Source organism: Hypanus sabinus, chromosome 2 (assembly GCF_030144855.1).
Source record: "Hypanus sabinus isolate sHypSab1 chromosome 2, sHypSab1.hap1, whole genome shotgun sequence".
Classification (NCBI taxonomy): Eukaryota; Metazoa; Chordata; class Chondrichthyes; order Myliobatiformes; family Dasyatidae; genus Hypanus; species Hypanus sabinus.
The window spans coordinates 43,412,798-43,433,866 of record NC_082707.1 but is presented as its reverse complement, the minus strand read 5'-3'; the positions used below and the strand labels follow the sequence as shown (position 1 = coordinate 43,433,866).

Genomic DNA, 21,069 nt, shown 5'->3' with positions numbered 1-21,069 from the left:
TTCGTTCAACTTGATTAACAAAGCTTCAATTCTGACAGTATACATTTATTAAAAATCTATTGGCTCTGCAAGTATTAGTGATGGATAACACTTTAATAAAATTTGAACATGCTTTTTGTAAGTCCAAAGTGATGGCATTTGATAATTCAAGCACTTAGTAATGGTAAATCGACATCTGAATTTAAATTGGTTAAAATATTTTAACGTAGTTGCATTTTATCAATGAATTATATGCTTAGAATTGTGAAATAGCTCAATATTGGAAGTCCAAATTGACCATAAATAACTTGCAAAACTTCTTGTGGGGAAAAAATGGCTCTAATCTTTTAGAAAGAGATAGAAGTATGCAGGAGAACAGCTAATTATCCCCACAGCACTAACCAATAAGCTGTTGGTGAGATTTCTAGTATAATACCTGACCTTGGGTAAGGTAGTGAGAAATCAGATGCCTGTGAAGGATTGTGAGCATTTCCCTCAAATGGTCACAATAAGCAAGGATGTAAACTCTGGGAGGTATTAATGACCTACCAATATTGCCAACATGATCATGTAATTGAGGCCTTGCCTTGTAATGTTGTCCGGATTTCTGAAGGGGAAATGAAGTCTTATTTCCACTTTGTACAAACGTGCCGACATCTGGCATGCACGCAAAACTGTATGTATTTACACATTTGTTTAAAAGCTCTCTTGTGGTGTATTGTGTTGAATTTTGTAAATTACAATGAATGGATTTGTATTGGAAGTTTTAGAAATGTAACTTTGTGAGGTATAAGAAAAGAATGATTGAAGCCGTTTATTTATGTTGCAACCTTGGAGCTGAAATTAAATTGTGTGAATAGGTAAGGGAAGGTTTTGCCTATGGCTCTCAAATAATCTGTGAATTTCTGCACCAACAATACTAGGAAGATTAAGTCTGTGTCTTTGCTGTTGCTCTGTTGCACTCGAGTGCTCAGTGGTGGGTGCCGATGCTCTCTTTTTGCTGGTGGGGAGGGGGTATTGTTGCTTTGCTGCCGCTTACGTGCGGGAGGGGGGAGCTGGGGGGGGGACTTTGGGGTTCTAACATTTAACTGTCGTTCATTCTTTGCGGGGCACTGCTGTTTTCATGGATGGTTGCAAAGAAAAAGCATTTCAGGATATATATTGTATACATCTGTCTGACATTAAATGTACCTTTTGAAACCTTTGAATGGGATTTGCAAAGTTATTCAGATGTGCAGAATAATCTGTGGTTGGGTGGTAATGTCTGATGGTCTTAGTAATGATGTTTAGCTTTGACTTGCTTATTAGCATCTACATTGAAATTGTAGATTTAAATTGTGTCAGCTTGTATTATTGATAAATTTCCAATTAACTTTTCCCAATAGCAGTTTCCATATGTAACAAAACAGCAAAAAGACTCCTTTTTAATATGGGTAAATGCTACATTAGTTTTATAAGAAATGAAAATAGTGATAGTAATAGAAACCGATTGTTACTTGTGATTCTATTGTTAATTGTTCAGGAACTGTGATTTCTTTTCCCTTTGTCCTCCATCTTCCACCTATTCCAATACACAAAGTTTGCCTTGTTAAATGTTTAATGTCCAATGTTAGATGACACTAGTTAAGTATCAGCAAGAACAAAACAATCAGGAAGTCCTGCAACCATGGGTTGGAAGCTATCAATTTCACGCCCTCTTTTGCTACCATCTGAGACTGAACGTGACTGCAGCCTCAGCCATCTATTTGACCATTTGAAACTTGTTGGCTGCTCAGTAATATTATCTACTTACACATTATCCCCCCTTGAAATAGTGAAAGTCAGTTCTGTAGTAAACATACACAAATTTCCACAACTCTCCGCAGAAGTTTCTGAAGATTTGCTGATGTGTTAATTAAGACATTTCCCTCCATCTAAAATGACCAAACCCATATTTCAAGACCCTGAGTCACAATTCTACAATCTCAAGCTAGTGGAAGGATTAGTCGAATTCTTACTGCCCACAGTCTCTTTTCTAGTCCAAATGTGGGACAGCTGCCTTGCTGGCCTGAAGCATCCCTGACCCCAGCTGGCTGAGTGGCAGTTGAGCTGACAGCTTTAATAATGAGGAATCCTGGCCCCAAAACACTATTGCAAGCCTTGACAGCTGGCAGAGCCCTTTCTCCAAATTTTTAATATTTTCTAAATTTCAGTCCTTCCAAAACATTTAAAAATATTTTAATACTTCTTAAACTATACAGTTAATTTAGAGGCAAGCTAAAATAAATTTAAAATGTTAAAGTAAAACAAAACAGGTAAGGTGAGAAAGAAACTTGCTTTCCCCTTTTGTTTTCTTTTTGCAGACCCACAATCCACTTTGAAACCGATTGGGGTCTCGTGTGCTCTACCATGTATGTCCTACATCAGGATACAAGCGGTGATTTCCCAAAGGTCATGCAGGAAGATCCCAACACACATGCCTTGTGAAATCCACCACCAGAGCGAACTGGCAAATTAAATGTTCCGGATTTCCGGAAGTTCTGAAGTTACTAGTATTCAAACTGCTAACACTTAAAAACAAGATCACAGCCATGTAGACCCCCTCATTTTCTATTTTGTAATGAGATGGCCTCTCATTTCCTAGCCCTAGCTGAGTCTTGCTGCTGAAAATCTGGAGAGGCAAGTGACCAAAGCAAACTGTTGCATCTGCACGTTTCCTGGGAGAGACTATGCATTGGCAGTGATTAGAATTAGATGTTTTTCCTCCCAATGTGAAAAGGCTGACACCATGTTTGTGATCTACTTCAAAACTGACAGTGATTTCTCTGGGGTTTGGGTATAAGCTTGATAATTTTGTTTTAAAGGAGACTATATATTTTTAAAAGTCAATACTTTCGATGAGATGAGGGGAAGAGTGATCAAACTGGGCGTTTAATCACTTGTAGTTGAGGAGAACTCGTGTAGTTCAGCTGAGGAGTATAAACAATGCAGATGCAGAAAATCTGAAATAAAACAAAAGATGCCAGAAAACCTCAACAAATCGGATAGCACTTGTGGAAAGAGAAAACAAACTGATATTTCGTAAGTCCTGAAGAAGGGTCTCATCCAGAAATGTCATCATTCCTTTCCATAGATGCTGCCTGACCTGCTCAGTTCCTCCAGCATTTTGAGTGTCTTGCTTAATATTTCAGGGTTTGAACTTTGATACAGAATGTCAATCCCTTTGGTTTATCACAGACGCTGTCTGTCCTGTGGATTGCTGCCGGAATTTGTTTTTATTTAAGGTCTTCAGGGGGTTTGTCAAAAAGATAAAAATACTGTTTTCCCCCAATTGAATTTATCACTAAAATATAGGAGCAGCTTGCACCGTTCAACCCATTGAGTCTGCTCTGCCATTTCATCATGGCTGAGCCATTTCCCTCACAACCCCATTCCCCATATCTCTTCATGCCCAGACTGATCATGATTCTATCAACCTCTGCAATGACTACCCAAGGATGTAGTCTCCACAGCCACCTGTGGCAACAAATTCCACAGATTTACCACTCTCTGGCTAAAGAAATTCTTCCTCATCTCCGTTCTAAATCTACCTTACTCTATTACGAGTCTATGTCCTCTGGTCTTGGACCCTCCCACACAAGAAAACATTCTCTCTACATCCACTCTATCTGGGCCTTTCAACATTTGATAGGCTTCAGTGAGATCCCCTATCATTCTTCTGAATTCCAGTGGGTAGAGGCCCAGAGCTATCAACTGCTCCTCGTGAAAACCCTTTCAATCCTGGAATGATTCTTGTGAACCTCCTTTGAACCCTCTTCACGAACAGTACATCTTTTAGATTGGGGCCCAAAACTGCTTGCAGAACTCCATGTGAGGCCTCACCAGTGTCTTATAAATAGTCAACCTTGCTTTTCTATTATGGTCTTCTTGAAAAGAATGCTAACATCACATTTGCCTGCCTCACCACTGACTCAAACTGCAACTTAACCTTTAGGGAATCCAGCACAAGGATTCCCAAGTCCCTTTGCACCTTATATTTTTGAATTTTCTCTCTCAAAGTGCATGGTCATACACTTTCCTGCACTATTCCATCTGCAGCTCCTTTGCCTGTTCTTCTAATCCAAGTCCTTCTGTAGTCTTTGTTTTCTCAACACTACCTGTCCCTCTACTAAGTCCATAAACTTGGCCACAAAGCCAACAATTCTGTCATCCAGATCATTGACATATAATGTAAAAGAGAAAGCAATTCCAACACAGACCCCTGCAGAACACCACTAGTCACCGGCAGCCAACCAGAAAAGACTCACTTTATTCCCACCCTTTGCCTTCTGCCATTCAGCCAATGCTCTATCTATGCTAGTATATCTGCTGTAATGCTATGGATCTGAACTTATTAAGCAACCTCATGTGTGGGCCTTCTGAAAATCCAAGTACACACCTTCAAGCGATTCTCCTTCGTCTAACTTGTTTGTTATTTGTTTGAATTGAATTGAATCTTTTTTTCAACAGATTTTTCAGGCAAGATACTCCCTTGAGGAAATCGTGCTGCCTTTGGCTTATTTTATCAAGTGTCTCCAAGCACCCGAACCCCCACCCATACCAGTTGAAATCCAACATCTTTCCAACCTCAGAGGTTAAACTAACTGGTTTATAATTTCCTGTCTCCCTCCCTTCAAGTGTGGGGTTACATTTGCAATACAGTCAGCCCTTTTTATCCGCAAGCTCCACATGCGTGAATTTAACCAACCGCGAATCGAGAAAACCCGGAAGTGCTCTTCCAGCACTTGTTGTTCAAGCACGTAGAGACTTTTTTCCTTGTCATTATTCCCTAAACAATGCCCTATAACAACTAGTTACATAACATTTACTTTGTATTATAAGTAATGTAGAGATGATTTAAAGTATATTGGAGGATGTGTGTAGGTTATTGTGGATTGGGATCGAAAAAATCAGAAGTTCTCTTACCAGGAAAGTTGGAACAGCTACATTTAGTATTATTTAGCATCAGTTAGTCAAACGTTTGTCTTAGAAAATAGTATATATTTTACCTTTATGCATATAAAACACTTAAATGTATGTATTTCAATAATTAAACCACTGTGTTGCTTAGTAATAATTGTAGCTTTCATTGGGGCAGGGCCTTTCTCACTTTATCCTTTAAAATTGTTCTGATCGTTGACAAACTGTAGCCTAACGCTTTTCCGATGACCAATGATGTTTCACCTCTTTCCGATCACTTTATTATTTCCACTTTATTTTCAATCATGATTGTGATTATTTTTGTGAACAGAAACACTGTGGATTCAGAGCTTTGCTGGTTCCTAAAGACCACCGCTCTAACACAGGTTAAATAAGGTCAGGGGTTTCGCTGGGTCCTAAAGTCCACTGCACCAAAACAGGTTAAATAAGGGACTTGAGCATCCGCGTTTTTTGGTATCCCCGAGGGGTCCCAGAACCAATCCGTCACGGATAAGGAGGGCCGATTGTATTCAAGTCCTCCAGAACCATTTAAAAATCCATTGATTCTTGAAAAATTATTACCCATGTCTCCACAGTCTCTTGTGCCATGTCTTTCAGAACCCTGGAGTGTAGACCATCTTGTCCAGGTGACTTGCCTACCTTCAGACCTTTCATCTTTCCAAGCACCTTCTCCCCAGTAATGGTAACTTCACCCCTGACACTCCTGCATACTGCTGGTGTCTTCCACAGTGAAAACTGATGCAAAATACTTATTCCGTTCATCTGCCATTTCCTTGTCCCTCACTACTACCTCTCCAGCATCCTTTTCTGGTGGTCCAATATCTACTTCCAACTCTCTTTTGCACTTTGTGTATTGGAAAAAAACGTTTAGTATCCACTTTAATATTATTGGCTAGATTACCTTTGTATTCCATCTTTTCCTCCTGTACTTTTTTTTTAGTTGTCTTCTGTTAGTTTTTTTAAAAGCCCCCCAATCCTCTAACTTCCCACTTATTTTTGTGCTATTATATACCCTCTGGTTTTATGTTGGTTTTGACTTGTCAACCATGGCTACAACATCCTGCTTTTGTAATACTACCTCCTCAGGATGTATCTACCCCATGCCTTCCAAATTGCACTCAGAAGTTCCAGCCATTGCTGCTCTATCATCCCTGCCAGTGTTTTTTTCCAATCAATTTTGGCCAACTCCTCTCTCATTCCTCTGTAATTCCTTTTACTCCACTGTAATGCTGATGCATCTGAGTTTAGTTTCTTCCCCTCAAATTGTAGGGTAACTTCTTTCATATTATATTCCTCCTTTCCTAAGGGTTCCATTACCTTAAGCTCCCTAATCAAATCCAGTTCATTGCACAATTCTGGATCCAGAATAGCTGATTCCTCCAGTGGGCTCAACCACAAGCCACTCTAAAAAGCCATCTTGTAAGCATTCTACAAATCCTCTCGATGTTCAGAGTCATTCTAATTTTCTCAATCTACCTGCAGATTGAAATCCCCCCATGACCATCGTAACTTTGCCCTTTTGATATCCATTTTCTATCTTGCATTGTGATTTGCTACTGTTTGGAAGTCTGTATATGACTCCCAACAGGGTGTTTAATCTTAGCAGTTTAACCCTACCCATAATGAATCTACACCTTTTGATCCTATGTCACCTTTTTCTAATGATATGATTTCACTTTTTACCAGCAGAGCCACCCCAACGCCTCAGCCTACCTGTCTGTTCTTTCGATACTTTCGACTTTAATCTCCCAGATATAATCATCATTCAGTTATGATTCAGTGATACCCACAACATCGTACATGCCAGTCTGTAACCATGCTACAAGTTAATCTACCTTAATCCGTATACTGTGTGCATTCAAATACAACACATCAGTCCTGTATTCATCAGCTTTTTCAATTTTTGTCCCACCTTTGAGTTTCAGCTCACCCCATTGTCTGCAATTTTGCTCTGTCACCAGTCTCTCCTTGCTAGCAGTCTCACCACACATTGCTCCTGTTTGTAAGCCAACTACCCCATCCTCAACCCTATCACTCCGGGTTTCATTCCCCTGCCAAATTAGTTTAAATCCTCCTGAACAGCTCCAGCAAACCTGCCCGCAAGGATGTTGGTCCCCTTCGGGTTCAGATGTAATCTGTCCCTTTTGTACAGGTCATACCTTCCCCAGAAGAGATCCCAATGATCCAGAAATCTGAGCCCCTGCCCCCTGCACCAGTTCCTCAGCCACTCATTCATCTGCCAAATCATCCTGTTCGTACCCTTACTTGTGTGTGGCACAGGTGCAATCCAGGGAATACTGCCCTAGAGATCCCGCTTTTCAGCTTTCTACCACGTTCTCTAAAATTTCTTTTCAGGACCTCCTCACCTTTCCTAGCTATGTCACAGGTGCCAATATGTACCAAGACTTCTGGTTGCTCACACCCTGCCCCCACCTTCAGCATCCTGCGGACCCGACCCTGGCACCTGGGAGGCAACGTACCATCCAGGTGTCTCTATCGCTTCCACAGATTCTCATCTCTATTCCTCTGACTATGGAATCTCCTATCGTTACTGCAGTCCTTGTCGCCTGACCACAGCACCAACCTCAGTGCCAGAGACCTGGTCTCTGGTTCTCTCCTGGTAGCGTGTTCTCTTCAATAGTATCCACGATTGTGTACTCATTATTGAGCAGAACAGCGACAGGGGTACTCTGCACTGACTGCCCAGTTACCCACCTCCTGTAAGCCAAGGGTGAGCACCCCCTTGGAGCTCCTACCTTTCTCTTCCTCGGTCTCCCGTATCAGCCAATGGTAATCGGGCTGCAGTCTCCAAGGAGCTGCGGCTTGGTGCAGAGGTAGCTCTCCAGGATGCTGGGTGTCTCACAGAATTGCCACATCTCGCACTCAGAACAAAACCTAGCCCCTGGAGCCATTCTCACTACACCAATTGCCCTAACATATGAGGAATGAAGAATAAAGAAGACACTTACCACATACTTCCCCAAGTCTGATGAGCTAAAGCCACCCACTCACATAATGGCCTCCTTGCTTGCCCCGCCTCATACTTATTTGCCTTTTCTAATGAATCCCGTTCACTGAGTGCAGTCCAACTCCGAAAACTGTCGTGAAGCATTGTGCTTTTTTAATCTTCAGCTGCGAACCTGGGAGAAATTGACGCTGCTTCTCGTGCTCCTGCACACCGGTCAAAATAATGGAGGAACCCCATGAGTCAGGCAGTATCTATGGAGAGGAATACACAGTTGATGTTTTTCGGACCCAGACCCTTAATTACCTAGAACAAAGGCACGGCTTCAGAGTGAGAGAACATCAATGTAAGACTGAGATAAGCAGGATTTTCGGGAGAGTTGTGAACATTCAGAATTCTCTACGTTGAACAGCTTCGAATGCTTCTGAATAGTTGTACATACCTTAAAATTGAGACAAATAATTTTCCCATCCAAGTTAAATTGGCTGTAATTGTATAATAATGATAAGTTGTTAACAGTTCTTTGATATCACATCCTAATGGGGAGTTCAAATCTGCATCAAAACCTTGGAAGTTTTCCAGTTCTTTAATGCACTGGGCTGGATTTTCCGCAGAATTTAATCTTGATTTCTGAACTGTTCTAAAATGCATATCATAGGGCCCCTAAAAACAGGAATAAGCCTTCCTAAGAATTTTAACTAACAATAAAGTTATATAAACAATCTGGCTTGCTCTGGGACAGTGATCAATCAAGTCAATGGGCTCGTGACTTTTGGCTCCTCCGGATGGGTGCTTCATCGTGGAACTGTGGCGATCCATTGTGTAGTAAGAGGTCTGAGACCTCTGGCACAGTGTCTGAGTTTAACATTTGCTAATGGGAGTGAAGACACTAGCTGGCTTTTCTCTGTGGAACTGCTGGCCAGAGGTGGACATGAACTCTATTGGGATCAGCTGCGCAAAATGTAGGTGTACAGATGCACTAATAAAATTAATTTAAAAATTATCAGCAACAACTCCATGATGCATTTTTTTTTCCAGAAAAAGTAAGTTTTTGTTATAAATCTAGCTTTGTTCTTGGCAAATGTTCAATTAACCCTCGCGAAATTAAGTTTAAAAAAAACAGATGCTGAGTAGTCTCAATTGTGCCGAATGATTTGATACAGTTACCTTTATGATTAGATTCTATTGTTCTATTTGGAGAGATGCTGGAAAGATTTTGTCGTACACAATGCCATCAGTTTCTATTTCAGGAAATTAAGTAATAATGTGAGTGATCCCAGAGTGCGTCGGGGGATTCAAGGAAAGAAAGTCGGAAAAGTCCTGTCAGGGAAATCAAAATGTTAGGCGATTGCTCAAGAATACTCACTCAACGGGATAATCTAGCCGCTCAGAAACTGTCGGAGTAACAGATTGTACACCTGATTTTTTAAAACTGTCCATTATACTTATTTAAAAACCCAACCAATGTTTTTACAAAACTGTAGACTTTTTTCCAGGTTTTTTCCACAATGTAGTTTTTAAACAGACAGACAGACTTTATTGATCCCGAGGGAAATTGGGTTTAGTTACAGCCGCACCAACCAAGAACAGTGTAGAAATATAGCAATATAAAACCATAAATAATTAAATAATAATAAGTAAATTACGCCAAGTGGAAATTAGTCCAGGACCAGCCTATTGGCTCAGGGTGTCTGACACTGAGGGAGGAGTTGTAAAGTTTGATGGCCACAGGTAGGAATGACTTCCTATGACGCTCATTGTTACATCTCGGTGGAATGAGTCTCTGGCTGAATGTACTCCTGTGCCTAACCAGTACATTATGGAGTGGATGGGAGTCATTGTCCAAGATGGCATGCAACTTGGACAGCATCCTCTTTTCAGACACCACCGTCAGAGAGTCCAGTTCCACCCCAACAACATCACTGGCCTTACGAATGAGTTTGTTGATTCTATTGGTGTCTGCTACCCTCAGTGGGCTGCCCCAGCACACAACAGCAAACATGATAGCACTGGCCACCACAGACTCGTAGGACATCCTCAGCATCGTCCGGCAGATGTTAAAGGACCTCAGTCCCCTCAGGAAATAGAGACGGCTCTAGTGCTAGTGCCCTAAACTGCGAATGTTTAGTTATCTTGTTTACTAACATCATCGTGCACTGAAACTATGAATTGGATTCACACAGGCGCAGACAAAGCTTGCTATTTTTGGGATTGGTACAGTTATGGTTACAATCTTCTGCATGAGTTGCTTTGGTCTGAGGACTGCTCGTTTGAAAAGTGCTGCACATTAACAGCTCAAGACCTGATTACAATGCAACTTCTTTTGTCCTAGTTTAGGCTGAGCTCCTCGGTATTAGTTTTCAAAATAAAACTGTGCTGGGATAATCAGGGGTGAGTCATTCTCTGCAGTTCTGAAAGTGGGATCGGGGAAGGTACACCTGTCAAATTAAAATTCTGAGCAAGATGAATTGTGAAATATTTTATCAGTTTACAGAATGGATTTGGGAGTGTTGGCCTTTGGGAAAGCATCCAGATGCATATTTAAGTTTAATTTTAAATATTGATGGCAAGGAAGTTTAAAAAAAAAATTACTAGACACTACGTACAATTCAAGTTGTTTTGTTGACCTGATGTTTGAGTTGCAGCTTTAACTAAATCGGTACGTACAAAAAAGCTGGATGAACTCAGCAGGTCGGGCAGCATCCGTTGAAAGAAGCAGTCAGTGTTTCGGGTCGAGACCCTTCATCAGGACTAAAGAAGGAGGGGGCAGGGGCCCCATAAAGAAGATGGGGGAGGGTGAAAAACCAATCAGAGGAAAGATCAAGGGGTGGGGCAGGGGAAGCAGGGAAGGGATAGGCAGGAGAGGTGAAGAAGGAATCCAAGGGGAAAGCTCTATGGGGATTAGAAGAAGGCAGAATCATGAGAGAGGTGATAGGCAGCTAGAAGAGGAGGCAGAGTGAAAATGGGAGGGGAGGGAGGGAATTACCGGAAATTGGAGAATTCGATGTTCATACCAAGGGGTTGGAGGCTACCCAGACAGTATATGAGATGTTGTTCCTCTAACCCAGTGGTTCCCATTGTGGGGCGTATGCCCCACGGGGGTAATTTGATTTTTAAGGGGGGCAATTCGAGAATGAGTTATTAACAGTGAATTTTTTCTAGTAAGTCTGTGTGAGTATGAGTGCGTGTGCGAGTTAATACATATGTGTATATACAGTATGCATACATAAAAATACTTGTGTGTATGTACATGTGTAATTGCGTATGTACTGTATATATAGTGTATCACCATCATTACAACCATCAAATGGCTTTCATAATTAAATTAATGAATTGACCGATGTAGGAAGGAACGAATGAACAAGTCCAAATGCGTAAGAAACTCGTACGAGGTTGCGCCAATGCTGCTTTTTGCAGTAGCTTTCGGTTCTTGGTGGTGTGAAGGTGTGTACATTGCGTCATCTCTTTTAAATGGTGTATCTATCTTTGTATGCTGTAGAAACGAATCGGCATTGTTTTATTTACTTGTTATTATTATTTTAATATCACTTAATGTTTTTTTTACAATTTCTTAGTAATTTCTTCCTCAGAACTTTAACAGTCCTTTGGTTCTTTTATTTTTCTCTTTCATGAATGCCATGTTCTTTGGAAGCTTGTTTAAACCAAGTTAATGGTCTTTTAGGCTTCCTCCAGGTGAATAGGAGTTCACTTTTTGAATAATAAGAATTATATATCACCACAGGGGGCATCAGGATTTTAGAGGTGATTAGGTGGGGCATGGCCAAAAAAAGGTTGGGAACCACTGCTCTAACCGAAATTTGGCGTCATCATGGCAGTAGAGGAGGCCATGTATGGACATATCTGAATGGGAATGTGAAGCAGAGTTGAAGTGAGTGGTAACTGGTAGATCCTGTCTGTTGTGGTGGATGGAGCGGAGGTGCTCGACGAAGTGGTCCCCCAATCAGCATCGGGTCTCGCCGCCGATGTAGAGGAGGCCACACCGGGAGCACCGGATGCAATAGATTACCCCAACAGACACACGTGAAGTGTTGCCTCACCTGGAAGGACTGTTTGGGGCCCTGAATGGTGGTAAGAGAGGAGGTGTAGGGACAGGTTTAGCACTTATGCTTGCAGGGATAAGTGCCAAGTGGGAGATCTGTGGGAGGGATGTGTGGACCAGGCAGTTGCGGAGGGAACGATCCCTGCGAAAAGCAGAGAGGTGTAGAGAGGGCAAGATGTCCTTAGTGGTGGGGTCCTGTTGAAGGTGGCGGAAGTTGCGGAGGATAATATGCTGGATCCAGAGGCTGGTGGGGTGATAGGTGAGGACAAGGGGGACACGGTCCCTGTTGTGGTGTCGGGAGGATGGGGTAAGGGCTGAAGTGCGGGAAATGGAGAAGATGTGGGTGAGGGCATCATTGATGATGGCAGAAGTGAAACCACGATTCTTAAAGAAAGAGGACATTTGGGATGTCCTGGAACGGAAAGCCTCATCATTGGAGCAGATGCGGCAGAGATGGAGGAACTGGGAATAGGGAATAGAATTTTTGCATTTGGCAGGGTGGGAAGAGGTATAATCAGGGTAGTTATGGGAGTCAGTGGGTTTATAGAAGATGTCAGTGGACAGTCTATCTCCAGAGACTGAGAAAACGAGAAAGGGGATAAGTGTCCAAGATGTACCAAGTGAGTTTGAGGGCTGGGTGAAAGTTACAGGCAAAGTCAATGAAATTGACGAGCTCAGCATGGGTGCAGGAATATAGTGCACCAATATAGTCATCGATGTATCGAAGGAGAAGTTAGGGAGCAGTACCAGTATAGATTTGGAGCACAGACTGTTCCACATAAGTCACGAAGAGGCAGGCATAGCTGGGGCCCATGCGAGTGCCCATAGCTACACCCTTGGTATATTGAATAAACTAAATTGGTATTCTCCATTTTATGAAGTAAATTGATAAATGGGTATTTTGGCATTTTTTTTCAAATTAGAGGTACATTTTGACTTTTCATGATAAGTGCATGTTTTATTACATTGATTTTTGTTTAGAATAAGCTGTTTTATAACCAAATTTTGCTCTCAACACTGAAGGCAGTTCGTTTTGTTCACCACATGAAGGAAGGCCGTAAATGTTTTATGAGCTCATCTGCTGAGCTCGTAAATGATTATCTTTTATCATGATTCTCTGAAGCACTTTGTGATGCGGTTGCTATAAATGGAAGTTGTTTTCCTCTGGCACTCTCTTGTGGAAGTCTGTGTCATTTGTCGGCAACAGTATGGCTTCAATCGTACAGATAGAGAATAAGCCCAGTGGAACTCCCATCTGCAAACAAGGAAGCCAAGGACAGGAAATGCAAATGCTGTTTAATTTATCTAATGATTTTTAATGTAGAAAAAAGGGTTAAGAGATTTTCATATTTTTGTATAAATCTATTACATTAGCATCCTTAAAAGGAATTGAAGTACCACTCTTTTAATATGGAAAATCTCAAAGCCAGAGAGGTAGTTCAGCAGTAATTGTTAATTATGCTGTTTAAGACACTCATTGCTAAGTGTATTTGCCCCAACCTTTTCAGCTGTCTTTAGTATGGAATTACCGAATTTCCTGTGCTCTCTAACCCTCATTTCCACACTCTCCTACCTCACCCTCCTAGAGTGAAGCCAGCTTGTACTCACCTTCGTCCGGGCTGCACTCTGAATACTTATCATCCCTCCCTATGCTCCCCGGTCCCAGCAGGGATGCTCGCTAAAGCCTGCAACCTAGTCAAGATGTCAGAAAGCCTTCTGATGATCTTCAGCTGGATGCCTGGTGCTGTTTGAGTGGGTACATTTAACGTAATAGAAATGTATACAATATACACCCTGAAATTCTTCTTCACAAACATCCACGGAAACAGAGGAGTGTCCCATAGAATGATTGACAGTTCAGAACCCAGCAAAAGAGCATCTGCACTCTCTGCCAAGCACTCGAGCATCAATAAAGACGCAGACTTGCAGTACCCCAAAAACTGCTCATTCACCTGTGGTTTGACATACCACAGGATCTCTTTCTCCCCAATAAAGGAAAAAGAGGTGTCCCCGTTTCACAGCGAGAGGGGGGGATATAACCAACAACTCACCGACTTATGGTGTTAGATGTCTGTTGCGTCACTTTTTCCAAGCTCTCTGTCTAACGAACTTGGGTATCTGGGCACACAGCCAGCTCGCAGCTTTTGACCTTCTGTGTACTCCAACACATCAGGCGGAGGCACCGACCTCGAAGGCCACGTCCTTGGTGTATTGGAAAGCGGCTGGTCATGAGGCCTTGAGAGTGGGTCCCATTTCCACAAAGTCTGCCTGCAACTCCAGGTCAGGGTCTTCAAAAGAACCCTGAAAAGGAAAAGGAGATACTAAATATAGAAATAGAGCTGATTCCAAATATGTAAGCAAAGGAATCGCCGTTCGGCACCATTATCATAAGCTTGGCTCTGTTTGATATAATTTCTCCAATGCCCTGTGGGTCCCAGTGGTCTGGTTGCCATTATCTCTCAATATATCCATTGGCTCTAAACTGTCAGGGCCTGTCTTCCATGCCATTCCTAAACTTGCAGGGCATCTGTAAACATTCATTTCTCCACCCACTATGCTTCTCTGACTAGATCCCTTCAAGGAGGGCAAGGTCACCTAGAGTATGGAGACACTGTCCCCTGTAGGTGCCTCACAGAGTTGTATGCCATCTTAAGTTTGAAATATAGTTGCTGGTTCTGAATACTGGAACACCTTCATAGCTCTTGGAGGACCATAATGGTTAATGCAGTAAACTATAATCTTCTGAGTGCAATTAGGGTGCAACAGTGCTCAGATACCAGAGAAGAGAATAAAAATTGAAAAATAATCCGTGTTGTTATAATTGCAGGAAATTCCGAGGTGACTGAATATATTTGAGACCGACTCCATTGATTCACAGAGCTTACCTTTGCGGGACCTCCCATTGCAGTGAAGGGGTTTCCATATTCACAGTTCTCCCTGATCATCCCACTTACCGACCCCTTCCCCCCCCATCCTACCAGTTTCAATGGAGCTAGAGGGAAAATTGTAGTGTAGAGATGGGCGACACACACACGATGCTGGAGGAACTCAGCAGGCCAGGCAGCTTCTATAGAAAAGAATAAGCAGTCGGCGTTTTGGGCCGAGACCCTTCATCAGAACTGGAAAGAGGGAAAAGTCAGAGTAAGGTTGGGGGGGGGGGGGGAAGGGGAATGAGAAGTACACGGTGATAGGTGAAGCTGTGAGAGGGGGTGAAGTAAAGAGATAAAGGGCTGAAGAAGGGGAATCTGATAGGAGAAGACAAGATAATGGAAGAAAGGAAAGGGGGAGGGACGGAAAGCCACGGAAGAACGGGAAGATTCCCCCTCCTTCAACTTCCCAGCTCTTCACCCCCTCCCCATTTCGTTTCACTTAACACCTACTGCCTCGTACTACTTCCTCCTCTCAACCCTCCCCCCCCCCCCCCCCCACTCTGACTTTTTCTTTCCAGCCCTGATGAAAGGTCTTTATCTTGCTGCCTGTGGTAAACTATGTATACCTGTCTGGACACTTCCCTCTGCTGACTGCTCCTGTGGCTCCTCCCACAGACCCCTGTATAAAGGCGATTGGGGCACTGCTGCTCCCTCAGTCTCCGAGATGTCATGGTCCCTTTTGCTGCCAATAAAAGCCTATCGTTCACTTCCAGTCTCCGAGAGTTAATGATAGTGCATCACTGCCCGACCTGCTGAGTTCCTCCACCATTTTCTGTGTGTGTTGCTTTCGATTTACAGCATCTGCAGGTTTTCTCTTGTTTGTGATTTAAAATAGGTGAATTGAGTTGACCGTCAGGACCCCTGGGATCCCTTCATGGCTCGGTGGAGCTTGGAAACAGTTTGTAAAGTTGATGTATATAGCTCAGGATTCAAAGCTAAAAATTTAATATGACAACAAACGAGCAAATTATGGCTTTACTTTGAAGCAAGCTTGTTCTATGATCATTGTTCTTTAATTTCACAGTAGAACTTTTGGCCTGCTTGTGCATTATATGACTTCTATTTAGTAAATGGTTTCAGGATGTGCAGACAACACACATGATTTATATCCTGGCTACTGAATTCTAAAAACAGGACCCGACCTTGTTTTGACTTCTAGTCAGGTTGGAGAGAATGACAAAGTGAAGTTCTCGGGCCAAATTGGCGCTTTAATAATGCAGTATATGCTAAGTGCTAGCACTTACTCCTACACTTAGAGCCAGGAAAACTGACAAGAGCTGACTGTTATAAGTTCAACTCCAGGCTTGCATTGGTTGTGGTTAAATTGGGTTTGGATCAACAGTGATCTGAGTTGCACATACGTGGATCTCTGGTGTGAGTTTCCAGGCAGCATATTGAATTATAAAATACTTGTGCAGCACTTTGCTAAACAGTGTCATTTTAAATATCCAAGATTAAATTCTGGATGCTTTACAGATGCTGCATCCTGTCACTGATATGTTACAATGGAAGGCTGGAATAATAACGCTGAACTGCTACCACAACTATTATATACCAAAAACGATTGTATCTGTTTTCCTGTCAATGTATTCTGCAGACATACTGCCAAGGATGTATTGAAGCAGAGGAAGGAAACTTAAAATTATGATTTTGCTTCCAACTTGGGGGAAAAAAACACAGAAAACCAGGTCAGCTTTTCTTTAAGTTCAGAGAGGAAAAAAAAACTTTGGCTTTTAAATAACTCCAAGTAAATACTTCTGAATCTTCTGGATTATTTTTGTTTTCAATCAGCCTCCTGTAAAGTAGCATAATTGTGCTGACTGTGCTCATCTGTGACATTATTATTTTTTGTCACCATTCCATGTAAGGAAAATATTTAAGTAGCCACATTTATGGATCTGTTTGTATTCAGATTCTCAAAGTGTTCCAGGTAGGATGAGTTTTATTGTTTTTGGATTGATTGAAAATTCAGTATTGGCTTGATGCTTTCAACTGCAGTCTATTTAACCTTACAGAAAATTGGTGACTTAGAAGTTTGAGTGAAATGTGTTGCATGTTTCATGCAGAAGGCTGAGACACAGGATCCATGGAAACTTGGTGGTGTGGAGTCAGAATTGACTCGCTCACAGAAGGCAGAGGGTAATTGAAGATGGAGTCTAATCAGCGTGGAGTTTGTGCCCAGTGGCGTTCCACAGGGATCTGCTCTGGGACCTCTGTTCTTAGTGTTTTTTTAAAAAATATATATATGAATGACTTGGAAAAGGAAGTGGAAGGGTTGGTTAGTAAATCTGCAGATGACAGGAAGGTTGGTGGTGTTGTGGACAACGAGGAAGTTTGCCGTAGGTTATAACAGGACGTAGACAGGATGCAAAGCTGGACAATGAATCTGAAAGCACAGACTCCAGCAGTGGCTTCTGAGAAACTGTTTGAAAATTTGCCTTTTGAGGGGTTGCTTCTGGTTGGCTGCATCATTTTCTCTATAGCTGCTCCATCTGTAGGTGACATGAGTGTACCGCGATGTTAGTGGCACACACACGGTATTTGTAGGAAGTTGTCTTTGCATTGTGCACAGCAGCTGGTTTTCCACACAAACTATTTCTTGCAAAGCGCCAATGGCACAAGAATTTACCAGCTGGATTGAAGTATGATGCAGTATCTCTAAAGCTTGGAGATGCGAGAGATTTTATTTAATTTATGTCTTCAACTCATTCTCAATGATGCTAGAAAAGAAAAATAATTTAAACTATCAATAAAAATATTTAGGAAATTGCCTGTAGAATCAACTGACATTCCAGTTTTATTCCAGATTACTAATGAAGTTTCTACAGAAAAACTTGGAGAATCAAAATTATTGTCACTGACATAGGGTATGGAGCCAGTTGTTTAGTATCAGCAGTTCAATACATGGATATAAAATCTATAAATTACAAAAAGGAATTGTGCAAAAAAATTAGAGTAATGGGGAAGTGTTTGTGGATTCTTGGACTGTTCAGAAATATGATGGTGAAGGGGAGGAAGCTGTTCTAAAAATCATTGCGTGTGGGTATTTGGGCTCTTGTACCTCCTCTTTGATGGTAGTAATGAGAAGAGGGCATGTTCCAGATTGTTGGTGTCCTGAATGCTGGTTGCCACCTCTTGAGCTACTGCTTCTTGAATAAGTCCTTGATGATGGGGAGGGCTGTGCCTGTGCTGGAGCTTAATTTTTCCAGTCTTGGCATCATCCCCTTGTGTGCCTGAATGACTGTCTCCAGTTCAATCATATCCGCCCGGTAATATGGTGACTATAGCAACTGAACTGCTGTGTATTTCTGGCACTTACCTCCAGGACTGACAAAGGAAGGCTCCCATGTGTCATTTTAATCTCTTACTCACCTGCTGTGCTACCTTTGAAGGATGTGTAGATGTACACTCTGAGGTCCCTTTGCCCCTCCAGGTCGCTCTGTAAAGTACTGTGCGATGCATATTCCCTTATCTATCTGCACTAATGGGTACCCTTGTAGTGTCAAATGACCAGACATAAGAAATGGAGTAGGAGTCGGCTCTGCATCTTGTTCCTGCCTGGCTCTCTTCAGGAAAATGACAGCTGATCTGCTGCTCAGCCCCACTTTTCCTATTATTGGTTTAATATACAAAATTCTATCAGTATATTATCTTTGTACAGCCTAAACTGTACTGGCATTGAACTACACGACCATTTTCTTAGCATCATCTGCAAACTTCTTCACAGTCAGCCCTCCATATCTGTGGGGGTTTGGTTCCGGGACCCCCCGCGGATACCAAATTCCGCAGATGCTCAAATCTCGTATATGAAATGATGTAGTATTTGCATATAACCTATGCACATCCTCCTGTATACTTTAAATCATCTCTAGATTATTTATAGTACCTAATACAATGTAAATGCTACGTAAATAGTTTTTATACTGTATTTGGGGAATAATGACAAGAAAAAAAACTGTACATGTTCAGTACACATGCAACCATGATAGCTCTTCTGGGAACGCTGATGCTGCCTCGGCATCAGCCAATCCCGATTCTCTCGTGATCCCTAAGTTCTTGAGGCTGTAGCGCTTTACATAGCTAGCCAGCCATCCCTTACTGGCCTTAAGCTCTTTCCTCTTGCTCACAACACAAGTAGTGAACGAACGAGACACGAGGCAAACAATACTCAAACAATGAGTAATACTTTTAGTCATATCTAGATTACAGTACTTTACAGTCTCTCTTGGGCTTTGGAGAATTGCTTTGACCACTTAATTGCTTTTTAGGAGCCATTTTTTCACAGAAACAAAGTGTGCACATATCACAAGTAGCAATTGAACGAGACGCGAGGCAAATCATGCCCAAACGAGTGCTGGAGAGAGAACTTCTGGGGGTATTTTTCAATCCTGATCTGCGGTTGGTTGAATTCGCAGGTGCAGAACTCGTGGATATGGAGGGCCGACTGTACATGCATTAATGGGATCTTACAAATTGCAATTTTTGACTGACAAACCATCTCTCAAACACCACCCTCTCCTTTCAGTAGGCTTATTTTTGGATCCAACTTAGCACTCTTATTTGTATCCCACTGTACGTATATTTGATGTAACTTGTGTGGAAATGTATCCACCTTCAAAACCCTTAATTCCTAACTTGTATCTTTATAAATACATTAGAAGTTCCACATGTCCTTAAGTGCAACATGTGTATCATTTCTTTTCTGGCAGTTCTGTGGATTTATATGCATCACATGAGATTTCAAAGGTTCATTTTATTGCCAAACTATGTATATATGATACAATTCTGATATTCGTCTTCTCCAGTTGGTCATTAAATACAGAAAAACCATAGACGTTGCTGGAAGTAAAGACATTGACTCCCCCAACCCCCAGCATGAAAAAGGAAACAAAACTCGCAAACCCCAAACCACCTCCCCACACCCCTCCCTTGCACAAAAAACTTGCAGATTACCCACTTGGAAAATGGCAGCTAGACCATCAAAACCACCAAACTCCTCACTCGAAAAAGAAACAGCAACAATAATATCAAACTGCCAGCCCCCTCCCTCACAGAAAAGAGCACTGACAATAGCATCAAACCCCCTCCCTCACATACAAACCTAACAGCTAGTCTACACAGGAAAAACTCAATTACGAACATCGGAGCCCAAATCCCTAATTCCCTCCCCCTGGCCTCTCTCCACCTCCCCCACCCCTCCAGGAACGATATGTCTGAGTACAGGAAGGAAGTGGAGAACTTGGTGACATGGCAACAGCCTCTCTGTGTCAACAAAAAGACAGAGGTGGTTATTTACTTCAGAAGGAGAGGTGGTGCGCGTGCTTCGGTCTACCACAACAGTTGAGGGTTGGAGCATTGAGAACTTAAGGTTGCAAGGTTTGAAGATCACCAATATTCTGCCCTAGCTCAATCACAGGGATATCACCGGCAAGACAGCTCGCTGATGCCTTTACTTCCTTAGCAGGCTAAAGAAATTTGGCCTGTCCATGTTGAATCTAACCAATTTTTATTGATGCACCATAGAAAGCATTCTGTCTGGATCCATAGTAGCTTGATTTGGCAACTGCCCTGCTTGCGACTGCAAAAACAAAACTGCAGAAGGTTGTTGTAACGTTCTCCTTCGCGTGTCACGAACGCCGAATTTAACGTCGAGATAAACCACAGTTAATAAGAACCAGATCGCAGCAAGATTAACCATTTACTGTTCACTCTTCACATTAACATATGGTGAAAACTGTTGATAAAACAATACAAGATTGATACAGTATTTGTTCCTTCCTTAATATCACATTTCAAGTGTAAATACTTGCAAAGGTGACTATAACTACATTACACTAAGGTGCAGTATACAGGGAGAGTTTACCTGCTCCATTGACTACTTTAAATACACTTCCATGCAAACTATCCGCGACTCTTTAACTAACGAAAGCATAAACATTATCTACCGTCGTTACTTCTAACAGGATCGGCATTAACATCTTAGTTCAATATATCGATTATCTATTAACTTACAGCGTTGCTCTCACTGATTTCTCATGCCTGCAAAACAACTTCTGCTCGGGTCTGCCTCGTGGTAAGCCCCCACCCTCGCGCTAATTTCAAACCAGTATTTTCCCACAAGACGCGGCGAAACCGGATGTGACGTCATCGCATGCCGATATATTTTACATGCAATG

The 21,069-nt window shown here is 42.1% G+C and overlaps 1 protein-coding gene and 1 long non-coding RNA gene across 2 annotated transcripts in view; one reads left to right on the top strand and one right to left on the bottom strand.

The window, feature by feature from the left end:
• The window catches only part of mcf2l2 (MCF.2 cell line derived transforming sequence-like 2), a 312,522-nt gene that overhangs the window by 48,896 nt on the left and 242,557 nt on the right, over positions 1-21,069 (top strand). The window lies entirely within an intron of this gene.
• On the bottom strand, positions 8,055-14,910 carry LOC132378250 (uncharacterized). Its single transcript, XR_009506942.1, has 3 exons — positions 14,849-14,910; positions 14,015-14,264; positions 8,055-8,157 (listed from the first exon to the last, which is right to left on the bottom strand). It is a non-coding gene; the product is annotated as an uncharacterized LOC132378250 (long non-coding RNA).